The sequence below is a fragment of the Pseudophryne corroboree genome, chromosome 3, assembly GCF_028390025.1.
Source record: "Pseudophryne corroboree isolate aPseCor3 chromosome 3, aPseCor3.hap2, whole genome shotgun sequence".
Classification (NCBI taxonomy): domain Eukaryota; kingdom Metazoa; phylum Chordata; class Amphibia; order Anura; family Myobatrachidae; genus Pseudophryne; species Pseudophryne corroboree.
Genome location: NC_086446.1, coordinates 654886841 through 654914694, shown reverse-complemented (window position 1 = coordinate 654914694; position 27854 = coordinate 654886841). Strand labels below are relative to the sequence as shown.

General features: G+C 44.8%; 1 long non-coding RNA gene across 1 annotated transcript in view; it reads right to left on the bottom strand.

Annotated features, from left to right (window-relative positions):
• Positions 1–11278: 11278 nt before the first annotated feature.
• The window catches only part of LOC135058124 (uncharacterized), a 51657-nt gene continuing 35081 nt past the window's right edge, over positions 11279–27854 (bottom strand). The window contains exons 2-3 of the long non-coding RNA XR_010244621.1: positions 20243–20267; positions 11279–11486 (exon numbers count right to left, since the gene is read on the bottom strand). This is a non-coding gene — a long non-coding RNA (uncharacterized LOC135058124). The remainder of the gene's footprint in view (positions 11487–20242; positions 20268–27854) is intronic.

The window sequence follows — 27854 nt, the reverse complement described above, 5'->3', positions numbered from 1 at the left end:
ACAACTAAAAAGCACCTCAGGTAAACAATGGAGATGGATGGATACTAGTATACAATTATGGATGGACTGCCGAGTGCCGACACAGAGGTAGCTACAGCCGTGGACTATTGTACTGTACTGTGTCTGCTGCTAATATAGACTGGATGATAATGAGATGTAGTATGTATGTATAAAGAAGAAAGAAAAAAAAACCACGGGTAGGTGGTATACAATTATGGATGGACTGCCGAGTGCCGACACAGAGGTAGCTACAGCCGTGGACTACTGTACTGTGTCTGCTGCTAATATAGACTGGTTGATAAAGAGATGTAGTATGTATGTATAAAGAAGAAAGAAAAAAAAACCACGGGTAGGTGGTATACAATTATGGATGGACTGCCGAGTGCCGACACAGAGGTAGCTACAGCCGTGGACTACTGTACTGTGTCTGCTGCTAATATAGACTGGTTGATAAAGAGATGTAGTATGTATGTATAAAGAAGAAAGAAAAAAAAACCACGGGTAGGTGGTATACAATTATGGATGGACTGCCGAGTGCCGACACAGAGGTAGCTACAGCCGTGGACTACCGTACTGTGTCTGCTGCTAATATAGACTGGTTGATAATGAGATGTAGTATGTATAAAGAAGAAAGAAAAAAAAAACCACGGGTAGGTGGTATACAATTATGGACGGACTGCCGAGTGCCGACACAGAGGTAGCTACAGCCGTGGACTACCGTACTGTACTGTGTCTGCTGCTAATATAGACTGGATGATAATGAGATGTAGTATGTATAAAGAAGAAAGAAAAAAAAACCACGGGTAGGTGGTATACAATTATGGATGGACTGCCGAGTGCCGACACAGAGGTAGCTACAGCCGTGGACTACCGTACTGTGTCTGCTGCTAATATAGACTGGTTGATAATGAGATGTAGTATGTATAAAGAAGAAAGAAAAAAAAACCACGGGTAGGTGGTATACAATTATGGATGGACTGCCGAGTGCCGACACAGAGGTAGCTACAGCCGTGGACTACCGTACTGTGTCTGCTGCTAATATAGACTGGTTGATAATGAGATGTAGTATGTATAAAGAAGAAAGAAAAAAAAAACCACGGGTAGGTGGTATACAATTATGGATGGACTGCCGAGTGCCGACACAGAGGTAGCTACAGCCGTGGACTACTGTACTGTGTCTGCTGCTAATATAGACTGGTTGATAAAGAGATGTAGTATGTATGTATAAAGAAGAAAGAAAAAAAAACCACGGGTAGGTGGTATACAATTATGGATGGACTGCCGAGTGCCGACACAGAGGTAGCTACAGCCGTGGACTACCGTACTGTACTGTGTCTGCTGCTAATATAGACTGGTTGATAAAGAGATGTAGTATGTATGTATAAAGAAGAAAGAAAAAAAAACCACGGGTAGGTGGTATACAATTATGGATGGACTGCCGAGTGCCGACACAGAGGTAGCTACAGCCGTGGACTACTGTACTGTGTCTGCTGCTAATATAGACTGGTTGATAAAGAGATGTAGTATGTATGTATAAAGAAGAAAGAAAAAAAAACCACGGGTAGGTGGTATACAATTATGGACGGACTGCCGAGTGCCGACACAGAGGTAGCTACAGCCGTGGACTACCGTACTGTACTGTGTCTGCTGCTAATATAGACTGGTTGATAAAGAGATGTAGTATGTATGTATAAAGAAGAAAGAAAAAAAAACCACGGGTAGGTGGTATACAATTATGGATGGACTGCCGAGTGCCGACACAGAGGTAGCTACAGCCGTGGACTACTGTACTGTGTCTGCTGCTAATATAGACTGGTTGATAAAGAGATGTAGTATGTATGTATAAAGAAGAAAGAAAAAAAAAACCACGGGTAGGTGGTATACAATTATGGACGGACTGCCGAGTGCCGACACAGAGGTAGCTACAGCCGTGGACTACCGTACTGTACTGTGTCTGCTGCTAATATAGACTGGTTGATAAAGAGATGTAGTATGTATGTATAAAGAAGAAAGAAAAAAAAACCACGGGTAGGTGGTATACAATTATGGATGGACTGCCGAGTGCCGACACAGAGGTAGCTACAGCCGTGGACTACTGTACTGTGTCTGCTGCTAATATAGACTGGTTGATAAAGAGATGTAGTATGTATGTATAAAGAAGAAAGAAAAAAAAACCACGGGTAGGTGGTATACAATTATGGATGGACTGCCGAGTGCCGACACAGAGGTAGCTACAGCCGTGAACTACCGTACTGTGTCTGCTGCGACTGGATGATAAATAATGATATAAAAAATATATATATATCACTACTGCAGCCGGACAGGTATATATTATATAATGACGGACCTGCTGGACACTGTCTGTCAGCAGAATGAGTTTTTTATAGAATTAAAAAAAAAACACCACACAAGTCACACGACGAGTGTTTAACTTTTTCAGGCAATCACAATATAGTATACTACTAACTATACTGGTGGTCAGTGTGGTCAGGTCACTGGTCAGTCACACTGGCAGTGGCACTCCTGCAGCAAAAGTGTGCACTGTTTAATTTTAATAATATGTACTCCTGGCTCCTGCTATAACCTATAACCGGCACTGCTCCCCAGTCTCCCCCACAATTATAAGCTGTGTGAGCACAGTCAGATATATACATAGATGATGCAGCACACTGGGCTGAGCAGTGCACACAGATATGGTATGTGACTGAGTCACTGTGTATCGTTTTTTTCAGGCAGAGAACGGATTATATTAAATAAAACTGCACTGTCTGGTGGTCACTGTGGTCAGTCACTACTAAACTCTGCACTCTCTACAGTACTCCTAAGCTCCAGTAAATCAAGTGTCTCTGTCTCAAATCAATCTCACTCTCTCTCTTCTAATCTAAATGGAGAGGACGCCAGCCACGTCCTCTCCCTATCAATCTCAATGCACGTGTGAAAATGGCGGCGACGCGCGGCTCCTTATATAGAATCCAAGTCTCGCGAGAATCCGACAGCGTCATGATGACGTTCGGGCGCGCTCGGGTTAACCGAGCAAGGCGGGAAGATCCGAGTCGCTCGGACCCGTGAAAAAAAACATGAAGTTCGGGCGGGTTCGGATTCCGAGGAACCGAACCCGCTCATCTCTAGTTGAAACACCGTATCCATTAGAATTTGTTAGTTCAACCACCAAGTACACTGTTTGGAGTACGGATAGGACGTCTCCAGGGTCAGGGAGACAGGAGCATGGTCTGACCAAGTAATTAACCATATCAGTATCTCTAACTAAATGCAGAAATATGTGGGGCAAGAGGAGATAGTCAAACCTGGAGTAGGTGTCGTGTGGCCTGGAATAGAATGTGTAGTCTCTGTCCCCAGAGTGTTGGATCCTCCACGTGTCAATCAGCTGGTGGTCATGGAGAGAACAATGCACTCTACGATGCAAGGTTAGGGATGGCCTAGCCGGTGACCCGAAGATGTCCACCTCCGGCTGAAGAGACCAATAGAGATCGCCTCCAATAACTGGGATACCCTCGATCAAAGGTGCAACCTGATTCAGAGCTGTCACTAGAAAACCAGGTTGTGATTGGTTGGGGCCATATATGTTTATAAATGTATACAACTGGTCAAACAATTTACACTTTACCAGGAGTGTCCTGCCCTCCTCTAAGGACATAGATGTCATTTCTTGAAAAGGTGTTTGGAGATCAATATAGCAACACCCAAGGATTTACCCTTGCTGTTGTTGTTATAAAAGGAGTGTGTATAATTACGGTCTTTAAGGACTGGGGCTACTCCAGTTTAAAGTGCGTTTCCTGTAAGAAAGCAACATCAGCCCTGAAGGCAAAAAGGTCCCTAAGCACCCTTGATCGCTTCTCTGGGATATTTAGGTCCTTCACATTAAGGGAGACAAATTTTATAGCTGTCGCTTTAAGGTCAGCCACCATCGTCTAAAGGGCAGAGAGCTATATGGAGTCCGACAAGGAAGGCAGAACAATTTCCAAAGCAAAGGGCCACACATTGGGGGGACGGGGGGAAGGGTAAAGCAAGAAAGAGAGAAACAGAATCAAACAGTACATTAGAAAGATAGCACAAAGGACCTAACGCAGTCAAAAAATGTACAATTCAAACTATGATTATAGAAATAGAACACACTACCGCCATTTGGGAGCCAGGACGCGACTGTCGCATCGGAGACCAAGAATACTCGGGCGGTGCAGAGACAAACCGGGGGTCGGTGCCGACCCCAGCCCCAACAGGAACTTTCATATAACAGTCAGAGATGTAACTAAGAGTTCGAACACACAGCAATAAAACATTTCAAGAACAGCATATAGGGGGTAATTCTGAGTTGTTCGCAGCAGGAACTTTGTTAGCAGTTGGGCAAAACCATGTGCACTGCAGGGGAGGCAGATATAACATGTGCAGAGAGAGATAGATTTGGGTGTGGTGAGTTCAATCTGCAATCTAAATTGCAGTGTAAAAATAAAGCAGCCAGCAGGGGCGGATTGGGAACAAAAAGCGGCCCTGGAAAAATTTGTACTAGTGGCCCCACATGGGCAGCACCAGAGGTGTAAGGTCTAGCCATGGGCCATGGCAGCAGCACCCTCCCCCCAAGACTTTCCAGATAGTGGGCATGTCCAGCATCTAGGGGGAAATTAAAAATAAATAAAATTAAGTATTATGAGCACATTATATGATACACCTTCAGAATTTAGGAAACTATATAATTCTTTAGAAAGATATTTTCTTGCCTATTACACCAACCGTATCCCAATCACTATTCACTCAATCTTATATGTCAGCCAAGCAGGCAGACAGAGCAAACACGAGATCATCTGCAACCACAGGCTAAGTGGCAAAGTCATTTTCATATATGCAATTAAAAAGGACCACATGTCCTCAAACAAAACAGGCCCCACGGTTGCGTCGGCCCACCGGGAATCTTCCCTGTAAACCCTATGGCCACTCCGCCTCTGGCAGCCAGTATTTACCCTGCACAGAAACAAAATAACCCACCCAAATCTAACTCTCTCTGCAAATTTTATATCCGCCCCCCTGCAGTGCACATGGTTTTGCCCAACTGCTAAAAAATTTCCTGCTGCGATCAACTTGGAATTACCCCCATAGTACGAAACAACAACAACAACAACCTCCATTTCAAGTATGTTGGGTAAACGCTCATCAAATCAAGTACAATTTTGATGCCGCGAGCACAACTCCAACAAGCGCATTGCAGCAAGGAAACCCCTCGACTCGGAAATTTACCTTTTAAACTTAAACAAGAGACATTCGAATATATACAAAAACAAATGTTCCAAATCAGTAGAAGACCCTCATTTCCCCACCAGCTGCACGAGGGAGCGTCGCTCCCTAGGGGTACTCAGGTTATGGTGGATGATGTGCCAATCACCGTCAGGGTGAAAGAGTTCCGGTGGAACACTACGGGTCAGGGGTTCCTGCCAGTCCGGGAGAGTGACCAGAGGCACTCCAAGCTCTCAACAGGAAGGGGGTGAATCAGAAGGATCTTTAAGGGAGTGCTGCTTCCCATTATGCGAGACCTGCAGACCAAAAGGAAAGCTCCATCTATATTTAATTCCTGACTTCCGGGTCTCAGCCGTGAGTGGGTGTAGAGCCCTGCGCTTTTGAAGGGTCGTCCACAATAGGTCCTAGAAGATCTGAATTCTATGAGATGCAGTCTCTATCACGTCCATGCGACGAGTTTTGCGAAGTATTTCCACCTTTTCTGTATAGTAATGTAGGCGACAGATGTCGCGAGGGCGATCAGATGGTACGCCTCTGGGTCTCAGGGCTCGATGGGCCCTATCAAACTCGATTGTTGAAGCAGGATCCCGGCCTAAGAGTTCATTAAAAACCGTCGTGAGATAGTCAATAAGGCAGTTGGGTGAGACGTCCTCTGAGACCCCCCGAACCCTCAAATTATTTCTCCTACCACGGTTATCTAAATCTTCTACATGATCTTGAAGCTGTTGAAGGCTAGACGCCTGTTTGATAACTGTGGCTCTGAGGGCGTTGTGTGCCGCTGCCACGTCCGAAGAGAAGCCTTCCAGAGAGGTTAGGTGAGATCCGATATGTGATATCTCGGACTGAACAGCGGCAATTTCTGAGTGGACAGTTTCTCTGACCCTATCCTCCAAATGCTCAAAGTCCTGTTTTGTTGGCAAGGCCTGAAGAAGGTTCAAAATCTGAGAGAAGCTTCCCGGGTCCGTCGCAGTGTGTTGGATTGCCACTTCGGCTCCTACTTGAGAAGCACAATCCAAAACTGGCGAGAGACGTGGGGTCGAGGGTGAAGAAATGTCTCCCATGGGAGCGGAGCTCTGGGGAAGGAGAAATTGCCTCATATCAGCTGAGGGTGGAGTATCCATTGCATGTGTCAGAGTGACCTTTTGTGACTTCCTCCCTCTTCCTTGCGATCCTCTTTTATCTCTCACCATGAGGCACCCGGGTTACATCAGTAGAGCATCTGGACCAGTGCTGTGTGATTGGAGCAGCATCCCGTCAGGGCAAGCACCGGCATGCAGCCCCCAGAATCAAAGTGGCTAGCCGGACATCAATGTGGAAGTAAACTTGCAAAGAAGGAACAGTGAGCACGCACGGCCCTGGGGGGGCGGCGCAGCATCATATATTTACGGCAGGTAAATCAGAAAAAATCCATACTTTGCTGCTGCACAGATATAGCAGTGCAAACATATAGCGGAAGCTGGGTGCAGAGTGGGTGGTGAAAGAAGCAGGGGTGACCGCAGCACTCAGCTCCCAGACAGCAGACAGCCTGCCAGGCCCGCAATGCAGTGAGCCCTTAGGTGAGAGTAGTGTGCCTGTGAACTGCACTGGGTGTCTCAGTGGGTGAGCAGCTGCAGACAAACAGTATCAGTATGTCAAACAATGGCGGATATGGTGCAAGCCACAAGATGTCCGCCGCACTCCAGTAACATTGGCACCCACAGCGGGTCTTCCAGCCATCAGCTGCCACCAGCAAAGGCGGAGTCTTCCCAACGGGGGAGCAGGGGATGAGAGCCGGGGCCCCAATATACAGTGGGTTTGCGCTGCGGGTTTAGGAGGACTTGGGGGCTGAGTGGCGCCAACCGCAATATGGACGCCGCCCGCTGATCACACGCAGCCCGTCCGTTACCTGTAACGGGTCTCTCAGCCTCCGGTCTCCTGCAGGGAAGGAAGGTCGAGTGATGGGGAGCGGTGACCAGACGGGGGAGAGAGTCCGCAGTGCTGGCAGAGCCGGTTCTGGCAGACGGTCCTCCTCGGCGTCCTCCATCCGGAATCAAGGCCCCGGCTCCCACAGTGGTGGTGGAGGTGAGCAGGCCGCAGTGTGTGTGGGTGTCTTTTCCGGGGGTGCGGGGACTCAGCGGCAGGCAGCGGGCAGGTGGCACTGATGGCCGCACCAGCGGTATCCCTGGCGGACACGCTGCGGCAAGTGTCTGCAGGATTCGGGCTTTCCGGTTCACCACCCGGGCAGGCTTGGAAATCGAGGCCCCGGCATCGGAGTGGAGGTAGGCCGCAACCTGCAGGAGAGTTTTACAACACTCCCCGGCTCTGCAGCGCTAACCCATCCACAGCAGGTGATGAACAAGGGTGGAAAGGAAGTTGATGGGGCAAAAGGGCTGATAGGAAGGGGCAGGTAGAGTGTTTTTAGAGGGATTCGGGAGCTCAGAGATTCTGCAGCCACTCTCCTCTGCCGGCAGGCCACGCCCCCATATGATGTATTTTTTATACTGTGGGGTCCAGCACTATATTCTAGTGGCAGGATTACACTTTCATCCCTTGTCTCTATTCCCATTTTATACATGATAAGACCTTATTGGCCTTTACTGCTGCACCCTGACATTGCACACTACTGCTTAGTCTACTGTCAATGAGCACCCATAAATCCTTCTCCATTTAGGATTTCCCTAGATTTAGACCATTTTATTTATAAATTGCATGTTTGTTTTTGGCCCAAAATTCATAACTTTACATTTATCTATATTAAACCTCATACTCCACTTAGCTGCAAAAACCTCCAGTTTAATTAAGTCGTTCTGAAGACAGTTAACATCCTAATCTGAATGAATTATTTTACACAGTTTAGTGTCATCTGCAAAAATGGATATTTTACTCTCAAGATCTTCTCCTATGTCATTTATAAAAATGTTTATTAGTAGAGGCCCTAGTACAGACCCCTGAGGTACACCACTTAATACTTTAGCCCAGCTCAAAAATGTTCCATTGACCACCACTCGCTGTTCCCTATTTACCAACCAATTTTTGACCCAAGTACAAATGATGCTACCTAGACCAAGCTCCCTTAATTTAAAAATCATCCTCATGTGAGGCACTGTGTCAAAGGCTTTCACAAAATCTAAAAAGACCACATCCACAGCATTTCCCAGGTCTAAGTTCGCACTCACTTCTTCATAAAAGCTAATTAAGTTAGTTTAACATGACCTATCCCTCACAAACCCATGCTGGTTCCTACTAATGACCTTGTAGCACCCCAAGTACTCCTGAATGCTATCCCTTAATATACCTTCCAATAATTTCTCCACTATAGATGTTAGGCTTACCGGTCTGTAATTTCTAGAATTTGCCTTACTTCTCTTTATAAATAATGGCATCTGCTATTCACCAATCCCTAGGAACCATGCTTGATGTAATAGAATCTTTGAAGGTTAAGTTTAAGGGCCTAGCTATTTCTGAGCTTAGCTCCATTAGAACACTTGGGTGTAGTCCATCAGGCCCCGGAGTTTATTTAACCTTAATTTTTCATAGTTACTCGCGGATTCATCCTTACTTAAACAAGTATTATGTATCGGTACATTATCATTACTGTTATTATGTACTACTCCCTCCTTGTAGTAGTGGAATCACTCCACTTTCCCATCTGATTTAAACGCTTTAAATGCCTGCCCTTTTTTTTATTCATTTCTACCCTTCTGATTCTAACCAATTACAGTTGTTGAAGTTTTTTATTATTTGCTTGTAAATAGCAACTAAACACCCTAGAATATCCTTTGTACAGTAGCAGTTTTATTTGTTAAAAGTTTGCAAGAATGAGAATGTACAGTAAATATTTAAACAAAGTAGGGGACATCAAAGCTTTTTTCTGAAGAAAAGTTAGGATGGAGACACTACAGGGTACCGAGTTAACATCTAACAACACAAACCCACTCTTTGACACTGGGAAAAGTGTAAGGTTGTCTAGGTTTATTAATCAGCATGCAGAAACATTAAAGGTCTGAACAAGCATGGAGTAGGAAACCTTTTTGGGGGGCACTGGGAATTGAGTGTATGCTGTATGTTTCGAAGAATGGTGAGAGAGCAGGGATCATAAATCACTGAAGTAGGAGTGGGTGTTTTATTTTTAGCTCTGAACAAGAGGGTGCCAGGAGGACATGGTACTTTTTGGGGGTATGTGAAAGGGCTCCAAAGGCAGGTTAATAGGTCAGGTTGTCTTTTATTCTATAACCAAATGGTGTTTCATTTAGAAATTGTTGTACTCATAAATGTTTTCCAAGACATATGTGATTTGGAAATATATAAATAAATTACTGCCTCCCACAAGTATATTTCACATAATGCATATTACACATGTAAAACAAGACGTGGACATAAACGAATATGCTTTTAATGAAATCAGGTTACTAATCTGAATTTGGGCCAAAGAGCAAAGTTGCATTTTTGTCTTTTTTTAATTGACTTTATCTAACGTTAATATATTTGAGATTAAAAACATATATGTTCTCTCACTGTATTGTGGAATTCTCTTTGCTTTTTTTATCAGCATTTTTTTTATGTTATAAGTAAAAATCTGTTACCATTGACCATTGACAAAACTGTTTCTAAGAATTTTTTTTTACATGTACTTGATTTTCGTCAGTGGTTGTTTGCATAGATTGTGACTTTATGATTGGCTATTTGGTTTCTTTATTTTAAAAATAAACACAAATCAGCTGTATTTGTAGTTGCTCCATTGCCTTGAGTTTAAATAGATTTACGGTTTGCATTTTCCCAATTTACATGACAATGTCAATGTCAAGACCCATTCTAATAAAGGGGTTTAGCACTCGTTATGTACAAGGTAGCATCCACTCACCATTCTTCTTGACAGCAGGAGCAGAGAGAAATGTGTTGTGAATCTCCAGGATGGTTAATCCTCCTGCTCTGACCTGGGCTTAGACAACTCATTCCTTGGCGTTAGCAGAGGAATCATTGCTCTGAAGGAGTTGATCACTTATACAGCAATACTTCCAGTATTGCCTGTCTAGGTAAGCCTTTCATTTAAATTTCCTATGATGATTATATAATTATCCTGTACATTTGCATAGTGTTTTATCCTTATCACACTGGTTTAGATATTTTCTTCTCTTTAAACAAGTCTCTGATTCTGGTAAATGACTACATTTTAACAAGAGCAGCATATAAATAATATATAAAATAACATATTAAACTAGAAAGCAAATCATTTAGGGATATATATATTTTCACATTACTGAGAATTTTTATTTAACCTAGGATATTTGTCAATCATTATACACAATGTTTTGCATTATATGAATAGGCTTCTACATCAGGACTAATAATTATGCTTCTTACATTGTGGTGTAAGGTATACGTCAGTAAATGGTACTCAAATGCAACCTATCTTTATTTTTATGTATTGTAGTAAGTGCACTTTAGAATATATATATATAAACATAGCAATCCTTGACATACTGTATTTTACTCTGTAATTATAGTTAAAATAAAATAAAAAAAATACATTCTAGCATTAAACAATATAATTGAAAAACATAGAGAACAATCTTGCATAGTATGTCTTACTTTGCGAGTGCTATGCTGAAATTATCTATCCCAATGTGTACCATGACAAGTAATTTACTAAACAACAATTATGCAGGCCGATTAAGGTGCCTACTTAATTCTTTTCAGCAGCTCATTAATCCTGGTTTATTTATTTTGCAAGAAATAAATAAAAGCCTCTACTGAAATTGTCTGTGTACTCAGGGTACCTAATGGTTTAAATTACTCATTATTGTGCACAATGGGTAAAATAAAGCTTGTTTGAAATAATTAAAGTTAGACGTGCTATTTAATGATCACTTCTTCTTAGACTTGAGGTTTCTATACAATTTAGTATTAGAAGAACCTCTTGGTAACACTTGCCAGAAGTTGCTCTCTGTAAATAATGTGTATTTAATGGACATTAAAAAAAAATGCAAAAAAACCCCAAACAATAACACAATATAAAAACTCAGCATTTTCTGTTGAGTACATTTAAAGAATTGGCGGTGTGCGATAGCAGGAGGTCTGGGAGCGTGCATGCTTCCTTCCACAATTTAAAGTGAAGTTTGTGGGTGGAAATCTGACAGGGTTACATTATGTATTGTTACCGTTGGTGACATTCTGCCTAAGAGGACAAGGCGATTCTTTCATGCTTTGTGATGGTTTATTGTGACTGGGAATCTCATACTGGTGTCAGTGTGGAATTTGCACAGCTGTTGAGAAAGAGAAGATTTCATTACACTATAGTGTAAAATGTATTTTTCTACACCCGCATTCGAGTGACTTAATTTTTTGTGTAGTCACAGTTTTATAAACCACAAACTAGACAGGTTTACTTTGCAAAATGTTAATGATGTTCTTTTTGTTTTGCGGCCTTTCTAATTTTCTGGCAATGATTGATTAGAGTTTCTTTTGTATTTAGTTACCTTCCCTTCTACACTACAAAATTATTTATGTTGCTTATCAAATCACAGGGAACCAATGATATTACTGGCTTCTGAGATGTCACTATTGCTACTAGTGAATTTACAGGCTGAGTATAGCAGTGACTAACAGAAGAATAGTGTAACAGGACGACAGTGCAGACTGTGCCGATCTCGCACCATACACACTTAATGCCATAAAATCACTCCCAGGGCTACTGGGCACCTGCCTCTACCATCCCTTGAAGGCCATGTGTGGCTCTGCAGGAGTGCTACCAGCTGCAGGGTGCTGTTCCAGGCATCTTGCAAGCCACATGCAGGTGGGGCTACGACGGTACCTGCTCCAGGGCCTGCGCCCCACTTTCACACCCCCTAGTTACGGCCTTGAGTGTAATAATCTTAATAATAAAATATTATTCTCCAATATCATCAAATTCTCAAAAAGAGAGTAAAAAATAACCAAAAGACAAATATTACAAATACCATAAATCAACATTAGAAAAATATTAAAAGCTGCACCTTTTATCATTTGCCAGTTTACTTCTAACAGTGAACCTAATGTGTTTCCTGGGCCTTCATGCATGTCAGTATGAGGTTTACATTCTCTCTTGTTAGAGTTTTAATGATCGTTTTGTTGGTGACATTTATTGGCAAAACTACAGATGTTCATATAGGTGGCAAGAGTGAGTGATGGAGGTCAGTCCACACACTGAATAACTTTGCCGGGTTTTGGTTTATTAATCAGGCAGCTGACAGGATGCAGGGTAACACAGGGTTATTGCAGGAACATGCCAGGAACATGTGGGTGTGCAATAGCAATAGAGTATATACAGTGGTCAGTGTAGTAGCACAGTAGTAAAAGGCTCCTCACTGTAATATACAGTCTCTGTACAGGAGACACTCTGCTATGGTTGATGGGGAAGGCAAGATATGTGGACAGGCTTCGCATGTGCTACATTTCAGCTGGCCTGGATTGAGTCGTGCTGTGATGTGATTCCAACGTGCCCAGAATGTAAACATTACCATTGTCTTCTTTGGCCTAGTGTGCACTGAGGAGCTCAGGTCAGTCTTTGCCTGTCACATACATCACACCTGCAGTTCGCCACACAATTGCTCCCATCCTCAGGGCTTCATCCATTGAATCCTCCTATTTACTGCTCCGAATCTTCACCAGGTTCAGTGACTGCTCCTTTCATCATACACCTCAGCGACACTCTTTCCATCTTACTCCCTCCAATTTCTCCAACACTCTCATTGTCCATCCTCTACACTCTCTTTCTCCATCCTCTACACTGTATTTCTCCACCCTCTATACTGTATTTGCCCACCCTTTACACTCTATGACACTACCCTCTACACTGTATGCTACTACCCTCTACACGGTATCACAATACCCTCTACACAGGTATCACACTATCCTCTACACTGTATGACACTACCCTCTACACTGGTAAAACCATTCAAACTTAGAAGCTTTATTAGTATATCCATAAAAGTATTTGCTATAGCCCAAATACCTTATTTTGGTCAGGGAACATCAGAGGTTTAGGTTAACCAATCTAGAAATAATTTTCCCCCTGGAGCAACTATAAACAGGCTCATGATATAGTTGATACCAGCAGGACTGCCATTAGAAATATAGAGCCCCAGAAGTAGTGGGTGCTTAGCCAAGCTCTTTTGAGAACATAATGCTCCCTCTGAAAATGATTCAGCCACAAACCACTAGAGGGGACAGGGTCACATAATCTCAGGAGTGTATCTGTGCATTGGGCAGGCCCATCTTCTAACCATTTTATCTTATCTGAGACCTTATACAAAGTACAAAGTGGATTTTATGGCATTGGCAAATTTTAGGTCACATATATATCACAATCAGGGGCGTAACTCCCAGAGGCAATGGAGACTCCTGTCTCCGGGCTCCAAGCCCTGAAGGGGCACCTGCATGTACAGCAGCACCTGTGTGGTTCACAGCGGGATCAAAGTGTGACCACTGCTCTTCCAACGGAGCTCTGCTGACTGCTGCAGAGTTAATTGTCTCTGCCCCAAGTGCCCTGCTAACACCTGAAATAGGAGACAGCTGTTAGGCGCCGGGGTCCGCTCGTCGGTGCGGCCCGGCGCCTAGCAACCAGGGACGCCGTACGCGGACAGCCGCCGGCTCCCTGGCAACGCTGGACGCCGGGCGCACTGAGCCGCACGGACCCTAGCAACGGGGACGCCACTGACGGACCACGTTCCCCGTTGCTGGGTCCAGGGTTTAATGAACCTACACCTGTTTCCTGGTCGTGCAGCAAGGCAGCTGCACGGCATGTAGGTAATTAGCCCTGTCAGCACCCGATTGGAGGACTCCTGTTCATATGCACTCTCAGGGCTTCTCACAGACGCCGGTAATAGCTTCCTGCATGCTGTCTCTGTTTGCTGAGAGTCTGTTCCAGTCTTGCTGTATCCGGTCATTCCAGTATTCGGAAGTCCTGAACTCGGAAGTTGTCATCTTATTCCTGGAGTCCTGACTAATCACCGTATAACATCCAGTGGTGTTCGTGAGTCGCGGCCTTGCCGTGTGTTGCGGCTTGTCCGCTTTATTATTTATTATTTGTGTTTTGGAGCATTTCGCGGAGGGTTCCGCTTCCACAGGTCCACTCTGGTATCCAGCGGTGCTGGGTAGGAGTATTGGACAAGTGGATTTTGGTTGTCCTTTTCCCTGGCGGGTTTCCGCACATACTTCAGGTTTTGTTAGTTAGCTTGTTGCCCCTGGCCTGTTGTCAGTCAGAGGTCCTCTTGTTATCATCCTGCCTCGGATTTCCCTTTGTCTCTCACTAAGACCGGGGGGCACCGGAGTTGGGCAGACATAATCCGCCCTTCAAACGTGGCTGCCAGGGGCTCAAGAAACCATAGTCTCGCAGGGGATTTCCGATAGCACGGGTGAGACAATAGAGTTAGGGCGCCAGGGGCAACTAGTCTTTCCTGCTCCCGTTACCTGCATTCCATTCCAGCGCTCTGGTCCTTGTCATAAAATCTCCTCTGGTCAGGAGTGCTGGAATCATAACATTATTACCGGCCATACCAAAACTTAAAATTAAACGGAGTTTAATTTTTTCTTATTCAGTTTTTGTAAGAAATTGTCGGCCTCATGAATCCAACAGGGTTAGGACCAAATCCTGGTCAGCTCTTAGTCAGTCAGATTCAAGAACTTACTCAGATGGTTCAGGATCTTTCCCTTCGGGTGAAGTCGCAGGAAGATCTTTTACGAACTTCCCTGAGGGTAGTTCCTGAACCAAAAATGCATTTGCCTGACCGTTTTTCTGGTGATAGAAAAGAGTTTTTTAATTTTAAAGAATCCTGTAAACTTTATTTTCGTTTAAGACCGATCTCCTCGGGTACTGAATCTCAGCGGGTCGGGATTATTATTTCTTTGCTCCAGGGGGATCCCCAGACTTGGGCATTTGGTTTAAAAGCAGATGATCCGGTGTTATTGTCAGTAGACGCTTTTTTTGGGTCTTTAGGACTATTACATGATGACCCTGATAGAGAGGCATCCGCTGAAGGTCAATTGCGCGCCCTCAGACAGGGTAGGAATCCTGCAGAGGTTTATTGTACGGAGTTTCGCCGGTGGTCGAACGACTGTGGCTGGAATGACCCAGCCCTGCGCAGTCAGTTTCGCCTCGGCTTATCAGAATCTATTAAAGACAGTCTCCTCCAGTATCCCGCTCCTGAGACTCTCGATAAACTCATGGAGCTTTCTATTAAGATTGATCGTCGTCTCAGAGAGCGGAAGGCTGAAAAAGGAGCATCGGTCAGGTCATCTCCATGTGTATATTCCATCCCTGAGGACATAGAGGAGCCCATGCAGATGGGTCTCTCCCGGTTGTCCCCTGAAGAGAGAGCCAGAAGGCAAAACTCTGGTCTTTGTTTGTACTGTGGGGGTAAGGGACATTTTTTTCGTAATTGTCCGAATAAGTCGGGAAACGCCTTGACCAGGTGAATTGTGAGGGGGTTCACCTAGGTCTGCAGCTTATCTCCTCGAATAACTCCCTTTTAGTCCCAGCTAAGGTTTCCTTTGGCAGCCTCAGTTCCTCGGTGTCGGCTTTTGTCGACAGTGGAGCCGCAGGAAACTTTATGGATTTAACTTGGGCTAAGGCCTTAGGCATTCCTCAGTTATCTTTGGGTAGGTGTGTCACCATGCATGGCTTAGATGGGAGTCCACTGTCCAATGGGGTTATTTCCCTCTGTACACCCCCTGTACTACTTACGGTAGGAGCTCTTCATTCTGAAAAAATCGAGTTCTTCCTTACCCATTGCCCAGCAGTTCCAGTGGTTCTGGGTCACCCTTGGCTGGCCTTTCACAATCCCACCATTGATTGGCGGTCAGGGGAGATTTCTCAATGGGGTGCCTTCTGTGATAAGGAATGTATTTCGTTTCCAGTCAGAATAGCTGCTGCCATTCCTGAACTCATTCCCGTGGAGTACCAGGAGTTTGCTGATGTGTTCTCCAAGGGCAATGCAGACATTCTGCCTCCCCATCGGCCTTATGATTGCGCCATTGAGCTAATTCCTGGTGCCGCATTGCCAAAGGGAAGGTTATATGCTTTATCCGGGCCAGAAACTGCGGCCATGAATGACTATGTTAAAGAGAGCCTAGGGAAAGGATTTATTAGGCCATCTAAATCTCCTTTAAGTGCAGGCTTCTTCTTTGTGGAGAAAAAGGATGGCTCGCTCAGACCTTGCATTGACTATAGAGCCCTAAATAAAATCTCAGTTAAAAATACTTATCCTCTGCCGCTGATTTCTGTCCTCTTTGATCAGCTGCGTTCGGCTGTGATTTTTTCCAAAATTGACCTAAGAGGAGCGTATAACCTCATCTGAATCAGGTCCGGAGATGAGTGGAAGACAGCCTTCAGTACTCAGTCGGGTCACTACGAGTACCTAGTGATGCCGTTCGGCTTGTCTAACGCTCCAGCAGTTTTCCAGGACCTCATTAACGATGTGCTCCGTGACTTCCTAGGGAAATTCGTGGTCGTTTACTTAGACGACATCGTGATTTATTCTGACTCTATTGAACAACATGTTACCCGGGTGCGTCAGGTTCTTCAAAAGTTACGTGAGAATCATCTATATGCCAAACTGGAAAAATGCGAGTTTCATGTCACGGAGGTATCTTTTTTAGGGTACATTATTTCCCCTCGGGGATTTTTCATGGAACCAAAGAAGCTCCAGGCCATCCTTAGTTGGGCGCAACCCACCAATTTAAAAGCAATTCAGCGCTTTTTAGGGTTTGCGAATTATTACAGGAGGTTCATTCATTCTTTTTCCGACCTGGTTGCTCCCATTGTGGCCCTGACAAAGAAAGGAGCGGATCCTACCAACTGGTCGCGTGAAGCGGAGTTGTCCTTTCGGGCCTTGAAACAAGCTTTTGTCTCGGCTCCAGTCCTCAGACATCCCAATCCAGGATTGCCCTTCGTTGTGGAGGTTGATGCCTCGGAGGTTGGAGTAGGGGCTATACTATCTCAAAAGGATCCAGAGTCTCTGGAACTACATCCTTGTGCCTTTATGTCCAGGAAATTCTCCTCCGCTGAATCCAATTATGACGTTGGTAACCGGGAATTACTGGCAATAAAATGGGCTTTCGAGGAGTGGAGGCATTGGCTGGAGGGAGCAACACATACCATTTCAGTATTGACTGACCATAAGAATCTGCAATACATCGAATCAGCTAAGCGGCTGAATGCCCGGCAGGCTCGTTGGGCTTTGTTCTTTACTCGTTTCAAATTTATTATAACTTTCAGGCCAGGTTCCAAGAATACCAAGGCAGATGCTCTGTCACGCAGTTTTCTTCCGGTTCATGATAACAGTCCTGTTACTCCCATACTTCCATCTTCAGTCATTTGGGCAGGCCTCACACAAGATTTATTTACCCAGTTAAAACAGCTTCAACATCAAACTCCTGGAAATACTCCTGCTGGTCGTCTTTACGTCCCTGAGTTCTTGAGAGCTACTGTTTTGACTGAGTTCCATGATAACAAAGTTTCCGGGCATCCAGGGATCTCTAAGACATTGGAGTTAGTCTCCCGCTCAGTATGGTGGCCTGGTCTTTCTAAAGACGTTAAGGAGTTTGTTTCTTCATGTCAGGTTTGTGCACAGCATAAGGTTCCCCGTTCCTTGCCTATCGGGCAACTTATGCCCTTGAATGTCCCTCTCAGGCCATGGTCTCATATTTCCATGGATTTTGTGGTGGACCTTCCCCTTTCAGCTGGATGCAGAGTCATTTGGGTGGTAGTAGACCGTTTTAGCAAGATGGCTCATTTCATTGCCCTTCCCCGACTGCCATCTGCCCAAGGATTGGCAGTGTTGTTTCTCCGCCATGTTTTCAGACTTCATGGGTTGCCCACTGATATTGTTTCTGATCGGGGTCCACAATTCATTGCACAATTCTGGAAGTGTTTTTGTGCTTCATTAAAGATGAGATTGTCATTAACATCTGGTTACCACCCACAGTCCAACGGGCAAACCGAGCGAGTTAACCAATCATTGAAACAGTATTTGCGTTTGTACTCAGCCAAACTCCAGAATGATTGGTCCGAGTTTCTTCCATTGGCGGAGTTTGCTTACAATAATTCTTGTCATTCCTCCACCAACGTGTCTCCATTCTTTTCAGTTTTTGGTTTTCACCCCAGAGCTAATTCTTTTTTTCAACATTCCTCAGTTTCCTCGCTAACCTTAACCTCCCATCTCAGAGCCATTTGGAATAAAGTGCACCTTGCTCTCAGAAAAGCGGCCTTTCGAGAGAAATTTTTTTCTGACCGGCTCCGACGTCCTTGCAATTTTAAGGTGGGAGATAGGGTATGGTTGTCGACTCGTAACATTAGACTTCGACAATCTTCAGCTAGGTTGGGACCCAAATTTATTGGACCATTTCATATCATTAAAAAAGTTAACCCAGTTGCTTTCCGGTTACGTTTACCAAAATCTCTTCGGATTGGTAATACGTTTCATTGCTCCCTGTTGAAGCCATACATTTCTTCCAGTAAATTTCCTCGGAAGATCTCTCAGGGAAGATCTCCAGTGGATGTACAGGGACAACAGGAGTTCCTGGTGGAGAAGGTTCTCGATTCCAAGTTGTCCAGGGGCCGGCTTTATTTTCTGGTTCACTGGAGAGGTTATGGTCCAGAGGAAAGGTCCTGGGTCCTGGATAAGGATCTTCATGCCCCAAGGCTCAAGAGGGCATTTTTTCGGGAATTTCCTTGGAAGCCTGGCTTTAGGGGTTCCTTGACCCCGCCTCAAGGGGGGGGTACTGTTAGGCGCCGGGGTCCGCTCGTCGGTGCGGCCCGGCGCCTAGCAACCAGGGACGCCGTACGCGGACAGCCGCCGGCTCCCTGGCAACGCTGGACGCCGGGCGCACTGAGCCGCACGGACCCTAGCAACGGGGACGCCACTGACGGACCGCGTTCCCCGTTGCTGGGTCCAGGGTTTAATGAACCTACACCTGTTTCCTGGTCGTGCAGCAAGGCAGCTGCACGGCATGTAGGTAATTAGCCCTGTCAGCACCCGATTGGAGGACTCCTGTTCATATGCACTCTCAGGGCTTCTCACAGACGCCGGTAATAGCTTCCTGCATGCTGTCTCTGTTTGCTGAGAGTCTGTTCCAGTCTTGCTGTATCCGGTCATTCCAGTATTCGGAAGTCCTGAACTCGGAAGTTGTCATCTTATTCCTGGAGTCCTGACTAATCACCGTATAACATCCAGTGGTGTTCGTGAGTCGCGGCCTTGCCGTGTGTTGCGGCTTGTCCGCTTTATTATTTATTATTTGTGTTTTGGAGCATTTCGCGGAGGGTTCCGCTTCCACAGGTCCACTCTGGTATCCAGCGGTGCTGGGTAGGAGTATTGGACAAGTGGATTTTGGTTGTCCTTTTCCCTGGCGGGTTTCCGCACATACTTCAGGTTTTGTTAGTTAGCTTGTTGCCCCTGGCCTGTTGTCAGTCAGAGGTCCTCTTGTTATCATCCTGCCTCGGATTTCCCTTTGTCTCTCACTAAGACCGGGGGGCACCGGAGTTGGGCAGACATAATCCGCCCTTCAAACGTGGCTGCCAGGGGCTCAAGAAACCATAGTCTCGCAGGGGATTTCCGATAGCACGGGTGAGACAATAGAGTTAGGGCGCCAGGGGCAACTAGTCTTTCCTGCTCCCGTTACCTGCATTCCATTCCAGCGCTCTGGTCCTTGTCATAAAATCTCCTCTGGTCAGGAGTGCTGGAATCATAACAACAGCACGGCTCCTGCTCAGTGGACCTGTCACTGCTGCACAGTGAACTGATATGTACGGTGTATATATATATATATATATATATATATATATTATTATTATTATTATTTCTTTTAGGGGGGGGGGGGGCAATAAACTCCAGCTTGCCTCCAGGCAACTGGGATGACCTCTGATCCCAATATTTTATTTTCAAAATATGGAACAGTTTATAATATAAGGCATATAGCTATCAAAATGTGCATTATATATACATATAGATACATTTCAGCATTTTGTTAATTTCAATTACTGTACCTGGGAAGTCATTTGGAAGTAAATACTGTAAAGAGAAAAAGATGCATATGTTAGATGCATATATGTTAGAAGTGTTTAATAAAATGACTAAAGTGCAATTAGCAGTCGTCTCCTGTAAATTATCATTAACAGAGAAGAGAATTAACATTGTCTGGCAAATCTGTTCTGCTAGTATAAGGCCCCATGTGCTTAATTCAATATGCCATGAACAGACTATCTACATCAGAGAAGATTCTCCAGTATAAACAACTGTGCTCTATATTGATTGAGGGTCTCTAACAAAGGGGGGTATCCAATTAGCCACAAACACGGTAACCCGTTTTTACAGCAAAAATGCAGCTTTTTTCGTGACCCGCAATATCGCAGCTATCTAATTACTCGCATGCGATAATTATCCATAGGATTTATCACAAATTTCTGTCCACCTACTCTGAGCAGGTGAAAAGTTGGGGAAAAGCCCCATTTTTGGGTAAAAAATATCAGGAATTTGTTCAGAATCCCTTGGACACCCTCCTTAATTATTAATTAGGCACTTTAAAGCTTTTCATTATTTTTAATTAGCCTATAATAAGATGTCAGTTTTGGGGTAAAAAAGTGCAAAGTGATGGACATTGGGGTGCAAGGTATGGGGCAGGTATATTGGGGTGCTTTATGAGTGGGACAAATATTTTCAGGCTTGCAGATGGGAGTAATCAGTCATTTTTGCAAGGTTTTTAAAAGTACATATTGCAGCCATATAACACATTTTAAGTTCCCAAAATATTTCTATTATGCCCTCTAATATGCTTCTATACTGTTATGTTATCATATGTCACTTTGGCATTTTAAGGGGTACAGGCTAATTTCCCCATTTATACCTGCACTTTTCACTGGTTAACACAACGCAGGTCACCCATTTTCACTATTTTCTAAGAGGGTAGGCTGGAAAATGGGAGCACGCATACACAGACGATAAGAAGTTTTTTTGGCCGATAGGTGCAATAACATTACCCGAACAGCATAATTAATTATCATGGCTAATATTGGATCCCCTCCCCCCAAGATTACTCTTGTTTCCTATACGCTTAGACAACCGAATGGCTCAGTGCAGAAAAGCAAAGGCCTTATTTAAGTTGAGCTTATATGTACTCTTTATATTTGAGTGGGTTTCTTCTGGGTTATCCAGTTTCCTCCCACAATGCAAAAACATACTGATAGATTAATTGGGTTCTGACATTGAATGAACCCAAGTGTGTATGTGTGTCCATGTGCTAGTGAATATGGATTGTAAATTCCACTGGGACAGGTAAAAGATTCAATATTTGCTCCAAAGTGCTATGGAAAAGGTATACGCTATATAACGGTGAAAGAGATTGCCTAGACTGCATCTTAGATCAAGTAATATTTTTTATACATTTACAGAATGGAAATAAAAAATAAAAAACCTAAACTATTAATGTATTGTATCAGACACCAGATACAGTATGTAACCATTTCCATTCTGAGGGTGCCCAAGTGTCCTGCTGTAATGGGGTGGTATTCATGTGACCGCCGGTCAGCTGACCGACAGTCACATGACCTCCTCCACCATCCCGACGGCTCGCTATCCCGATGGTCGGCACGACACCCATAGAGTGGGAATAGAACCCGTGGCGACCGCAGGTCGCCACCGAGCCCGCAGCGTGGTGAGCGCAGCGAGCCCGCAAGGGGCTTGCTGCACTCGCCCCTCCCCGCCAGGATCCCGGCGTCGGTAAGCTGACCGGCGGTCTCCTGACCGCCGGTCAGCCGTACTACACCCCTGTAATGATGTGCAGCTACCACTGGTCACTGATGCCCAGATTTATCTAGCCTTGGAGAGTGATAAACTGCACGGTGATAAAGTACGAACCAACCAGCTCCTAACTGCCATGTTACAGTCTGTGTTTGAAAAAAATGACAGTTAGGAGCTGATTGTTGGTACTTTATCACAAATCTTCCTAAATCTGAGCCTGAGACACTGAAAGTGGCCAATTCCAAGTCAGCAGCTCATACCCACATAACTTTTTTCTAATTGTCCCCGGCACCTGTAATAAACATTTAGATAACAAAAGTGTCCATTCAACTTTCGCACATAGGGGGTCATTCCGAGTTGATCGCTTGCTGCCGATTTTCGCAGCGCAGCGATTAGGTGAAAAAACAGCATTTATGCGCATGCGTATGGGCTGCAATGCGCACGCGTGACATACGGGTACAATGTAGAGATGAGCGGGTTCGAATTTACTCGGTTCTTAATGCCAGAATTATCGCAAGTTCTTTTTTTCTGGATTTTTCTTATTGGCTAACCAAAACACGTGACGTCCGTGAGCCAATAATGAGTAAATCCGAATAAAACCGTACCCGCTCATCTCTAGTACAAAGCTCTTTGTGGTTGTGCACAGGTTCTAGTGAAGTTTTCCTTCGCACTGATGGCCGCAAGAAGATTGACAGGAAGGGGGCATTTCTGGGTGTCAACTGACCGTTTTCAGGGAGTGTTTGGAAAAACACAGGCATGTCTGAATAAACGCAGGCATGGCTGGGCGGGTGTATGACGTCAAATCCGGACACGAATAAGCTGAAGTGATCACAAGCGCTGAGCAGGTTCAGAGCTACTCAGAAACTGCACAAACTGTTTTTGCAGAGCTCGGCTGCACATGCGTTCGCACTTCTGCTAAGTTAAAATACACTCCCCAGTGGGCGGTGGCATAGCGTTTGCACGGCTGCTAAAAACTGCTAGCGAGCGATCAACTCGGAATGACCCCCATAAGCATCCACATTACAATTAAAATTATGAAGGAAAAATCATATTGGAAAATGTAAATAAATAAATAATAATATTCTTATTTACAGTGGCTATTTTTAAACTATGTGTAAGCTGGACACACACTGGAACGATGTTGGTCCGATATCCCCCTTCGTAACAACATATCGCCTATATCACTCAATGTGTACGCATGATTGTGTGCTGCCGCTGGTCACTAGCGACTGTCGCTGGTTGTTTGTGCTGCACATCAAACACAACAATGGGGGTCATTCCGAGTTGTTCGCTCGCAAGCTGCTTTTAGCAGCATTGCACTCTCTAAGCCGCCGCCTACTGGGAGTGAATCTTAGCTTATCAAAATTGGGAACGAAAGATTAGCAGAATTGCGAATAGACACTTCTTAGCAGTTTCTGAGTAGCTCCACACTTACTCGGCATCTGCGATCAGTTCAGTCAGTTTCGTTCCTGGTTTGACGTCACAAACACACCCAGCGTTCGCCCAGACACTCCTCCGTTTCTCCAGCCACTCCCGCGTTTTTCCCAGAAACGGTAGCATTTTTTCACACACTCCCATAAAACGGCCAGTTTCCGCCCAGAAACACCCACTTCCTGTCAATCACATTACGATCAGCAGAAAGAAGAAAAAAACGTGAGTAAAATTCCTAACTGCATAGCAAATTTACTTGGCGCAGTCGTACTGCGGACATTGCGCATGCGCACTAAGCGGAAAATCGCTGCGATGCGAAAAAATTAACCGAGCGAACAACTCGGAATGACCCCCAATATCTTTAGCGATTTTGTGTCTATCGTACAGTGTGTACGGTGAACTGGAGGACAAACAGCATATCAGACCAATTTAACGTCACCTTCACATCACACCCTAGAACGGAGTGCCATGAAAGTTGTTCTAGTGTGTACAGGAACAATGATAAGTTGCTAGTGACCAAGCAATGCAATATATTGTTTGATCTTTAACAAGATTGCATTGTGTGTATGCTCAATATTGCTTGTTCTGGACTCAAGGGAAATCATCAGTAAAGTCGGTACGAAAAGCGGTCGCTCCAGTGTAGAGAATAGAGTTGAGGAACTTAAAACATGAACAGTGGTTTCCACATTTTTCTCATGCACAGCGCTGGAGATGAAAGAAGTGAGCACATCTCTTGATTAATTGCCATGCTGCCAAATCCTTTGGTATGAGGTGACACAAGTCAAGATGACAAAAGGATGTTCTTTAATATGTGTGGGTGCAATGTATCACATTCACTGGACCAGAACATCAGTTTTCCCAACATACATTTAGCTACTGTGTTACACTGCAGTGAAAAATCCTTCTGGACACTGGGGGTCATTCCGAGTTGTTCGCTCGTTATTTTTTTCCGCTATGGAGCGATTAGTTGCAAACTGCGCATGCGCAATGTTCGCAGTGTGCCTGCGCCAAGTAAATTAGCACAAAAGTTTGGTATTTTACTCACGGCCTAACGAAGATTTTTCATCGTTCTCGGCGTGTGACTGACAGGAAGTGGATGTTTCTGGGCGGATACTTGCCGTTTTATGGGAGTGTGCGGAAAAACGCTGGCGTTTCTGGGAAAAACACGTGAGTGTCTGAAGAAACGGGGGAGTGTCTTGGCGAACGCTGGGTGTGTTTGTGACGTCAAACCAGGAACGAAACTGACTGAACTGATCGCAGTGTAGGAGTAAGTCTCGAGCTACTCAGAAACTGCTAAGAAATTTCTATTCACAATTCTGCTAATCTTTCGTTCGCAATTCTGCTAAGCTAAGATACACTCCCAGAGGGCGGCGGCTTAGCGTGTGCAATGCTGCTAAAAGCAGCTAGCGAGCGAACAACTCGGAATGACCCCCACTGTGTGAGCAACTGCAAGACATGACAGCAAGCCATGTATGCTTATCCTAGGGGGAAATATTAAACATATTGTCAAATCTTAGAGCATATTCTCTTCTATTAGATCACTTCTTGACCTCCTTCTGAAGTAACAAACGTTATCAGAAGCTACTGCAATGTGCCTAAAGGCCCGTACACACTGGTCGATATATCGTCCGTTCTCCTGAACGGCCGATATATCGCGGGACCGTCGGCCAGTGTGTACGGCCGATACGTCTGTGAACTCCGTCGTTCACAGACGTATTGTGTCGGCCGCGCAGCACAGCCGACGGCCAATATATCTACCGATATATTGGCGCGTCGCTGTGTGTGGACGGGGCGGTCGGCCGACCGCCCGTACACATGCTGCGGCGGCCGGCGGTGATTGACAGGTGAACTGGGCGGGCGTGTGTACACGCCCGCCCAGTTCATGACGTCAGTCCCCGACGGATCGGGCAGTGTGTATGCTGAACACACTGCCCGATCCATCCATAGATATATCTGCAGATCAATTGATCTGCAGATATATCTGTTAGTGTGTTCCCACCTTAAGCCAAACTGAACCCTATTTGTTTTAAGTTTAACCCAGGGAAGCATGGTGACAAATGTATTTTAAGATATTTAAAAATAATAAATATTTTTGGTTTGCGTATATTTGTTTTTTTTTGTGTATAATGTATTCCTTAAATAAAGAGGTGGATGCAAATTAGCCAGATACCCTATCCCACTGCATAGTTCTTTAGTAAGAATTTGTTACGTGCATTCAGCTTTCATTGTTAACTATGCTGTGCGGGTGATTGAAATTCCAGGGTTCCCAGGTACGTACAGTAGCTATAATAAAAGTCGCACATCCTTGTCCCAGCTGATCTAATAGCGAGTACAGATTTAATCTACACTACTGGGTTCAGGCCCATCGGCTTGTGATCAAATGGTGGAGCTGGTTATACCAGGGCCATCTTAAAGTATAGGCGCACTGGACAGTTGCCCAGGGCCCCACATTTCTAGGGGCCTTTGAACAGGGGCAAGTGGTGGTCACACAATTAGACTGACCAAGCCTGATTCTCTGCCTGCAGCCAGACAGTGAATGGCTGTCAACATGCTCATTGGTGGATGGATGGAGCTATACTTCAATCAGACTGCTAACAGTCATTCACTATATTGAAGCATGTGGAGAGATCGCGCAGGACCGCAGGAGTTGTAAGTTGTGATTTTTTTTTTTTTTTTACATTTATTGTAATGAATGGGTGGGTAGGGACCCGGTGCATTGCTTTGCCCTGGGCCTACAATGCTGTTAAGATGGCCCTGGGATATAGATAAAGTGGGAAGGAAGGAGACCAGAGGGACATCATGAGTTTCTAGTTAAATTGCAGGATTGAACAAAACTGGACAACCCCATTAACCGTGTCCAACATTAGTGAGGGAGATGAAGACATATTTTGATAGTTTCTGTTTGTATATGAGCAAATAAAGGGAGTTGTGTTCACTTCCACTTTTCCTGCTATCTGTCCTTTCCAGGTCATCTAGACCTCTCTGTGCCCCCTATGGGGCCACAACCTCAGTGACAGACACCACACCCTGATGTAACATACCATCCTGTGCTGTTGTATTGTAATAGTATTATTTCATATGAATCAGAGTTACAAGAGTACTTGAAGGATATACAGCAATTATGAGAGCACAGATCAGTATTTCATGGTAAGAACAGAAAATATTAATGCATTGATAAATGTTAGGCAAGTCCGAATGCTTGGGGTCCATAGACTTGGTTAGTCTGCAGAGTTTGTTTGCCAGTACATAGAATATTCACACGTAATATGACTTTCACATCTAGAACCTTAGTGTAGCCTATCTTCCACTTACAGTGTAGCATGGCCCACCAGTACTTAGAGCACCCAAAACATGGAAATGTAGTCAGGCATTGCCTATGAAGCCAGGTGTAGGTGATATCAGTACACAGGACCAGGTCAGTATATCCAGGAACAGGATAAAAAATATACTAGCTAGATTATATAATGAGAAATGTAACCAAAACACTAAAGCTAACCATACCCTATCCAACTTGTAATCCAATAAACTGAACAATTTGTCTGACTGACTATATGATCATGACATGTACAGTACTCCCTACATTACCCATCTTTTTCATCGGACCAGCCAATTGAACATTTTTTCTATGCAGCTGAATGATTTTCTGGTGTCACAGAAATAAGCGGTGACTGTCTTCCTACTACCCCCACACTATTTAACCAGCACTAGCGCTTGTTACCCCAAAATCAAGGGGAAACTGGTATGGGCTTCCCCTTCCTTTAGTAACCAGTCTGCGCTGGTGCAAGAATAGATGGAAGAATGTTGGAAATCAGTGTACACTAACACAGATAAACAGATAATGCCAGCATAGATACCAGCTCCCTGGGCATTTGAACACCTCTAATATTTGCTGCCACTAACTATATCTATGCATGGTAGTCTTAAATGATATATGGGCTCAAGGGGTTGAGCAGTTATGGACAGCAAAATGACAATCTGTAAGTGTGCTCGCCACAGGTTCTATTTCCACTCTATGGGTGTTGGGGACACCCACGAGTGGGAGTAGTCCCTGTTGGTTGGCATGCCGACTGTCGGGATAGTGAGGCGGTGGGATGTAGGTGGAGGTATTGTTACCTGCGGTCTTCTGACCTCCGGTCACATAACTAAATCCCATCTGTAACTACTCATCATATCAGACATTATTTTATAATCAGATCTTTGTTTACCTTGACGAATACATTTTACTTATTGCCTGGTGGAAGTGGAAGTAGCCACCCTGTAGGGGTGGTATTCACTTTGCCGGCGGTCGGGCTCCCGGCGACCAGCATACCGGCGCCTGGAATCCCGACCGCTGGCATACCAACAGTTCTTCTCCCTCCTGGAGGTCCACGACCGCCCTGGTGGGAGAACAGATAGCGTGCACCGTGCCGGCGGTCGGGATTCCAGCGCCGG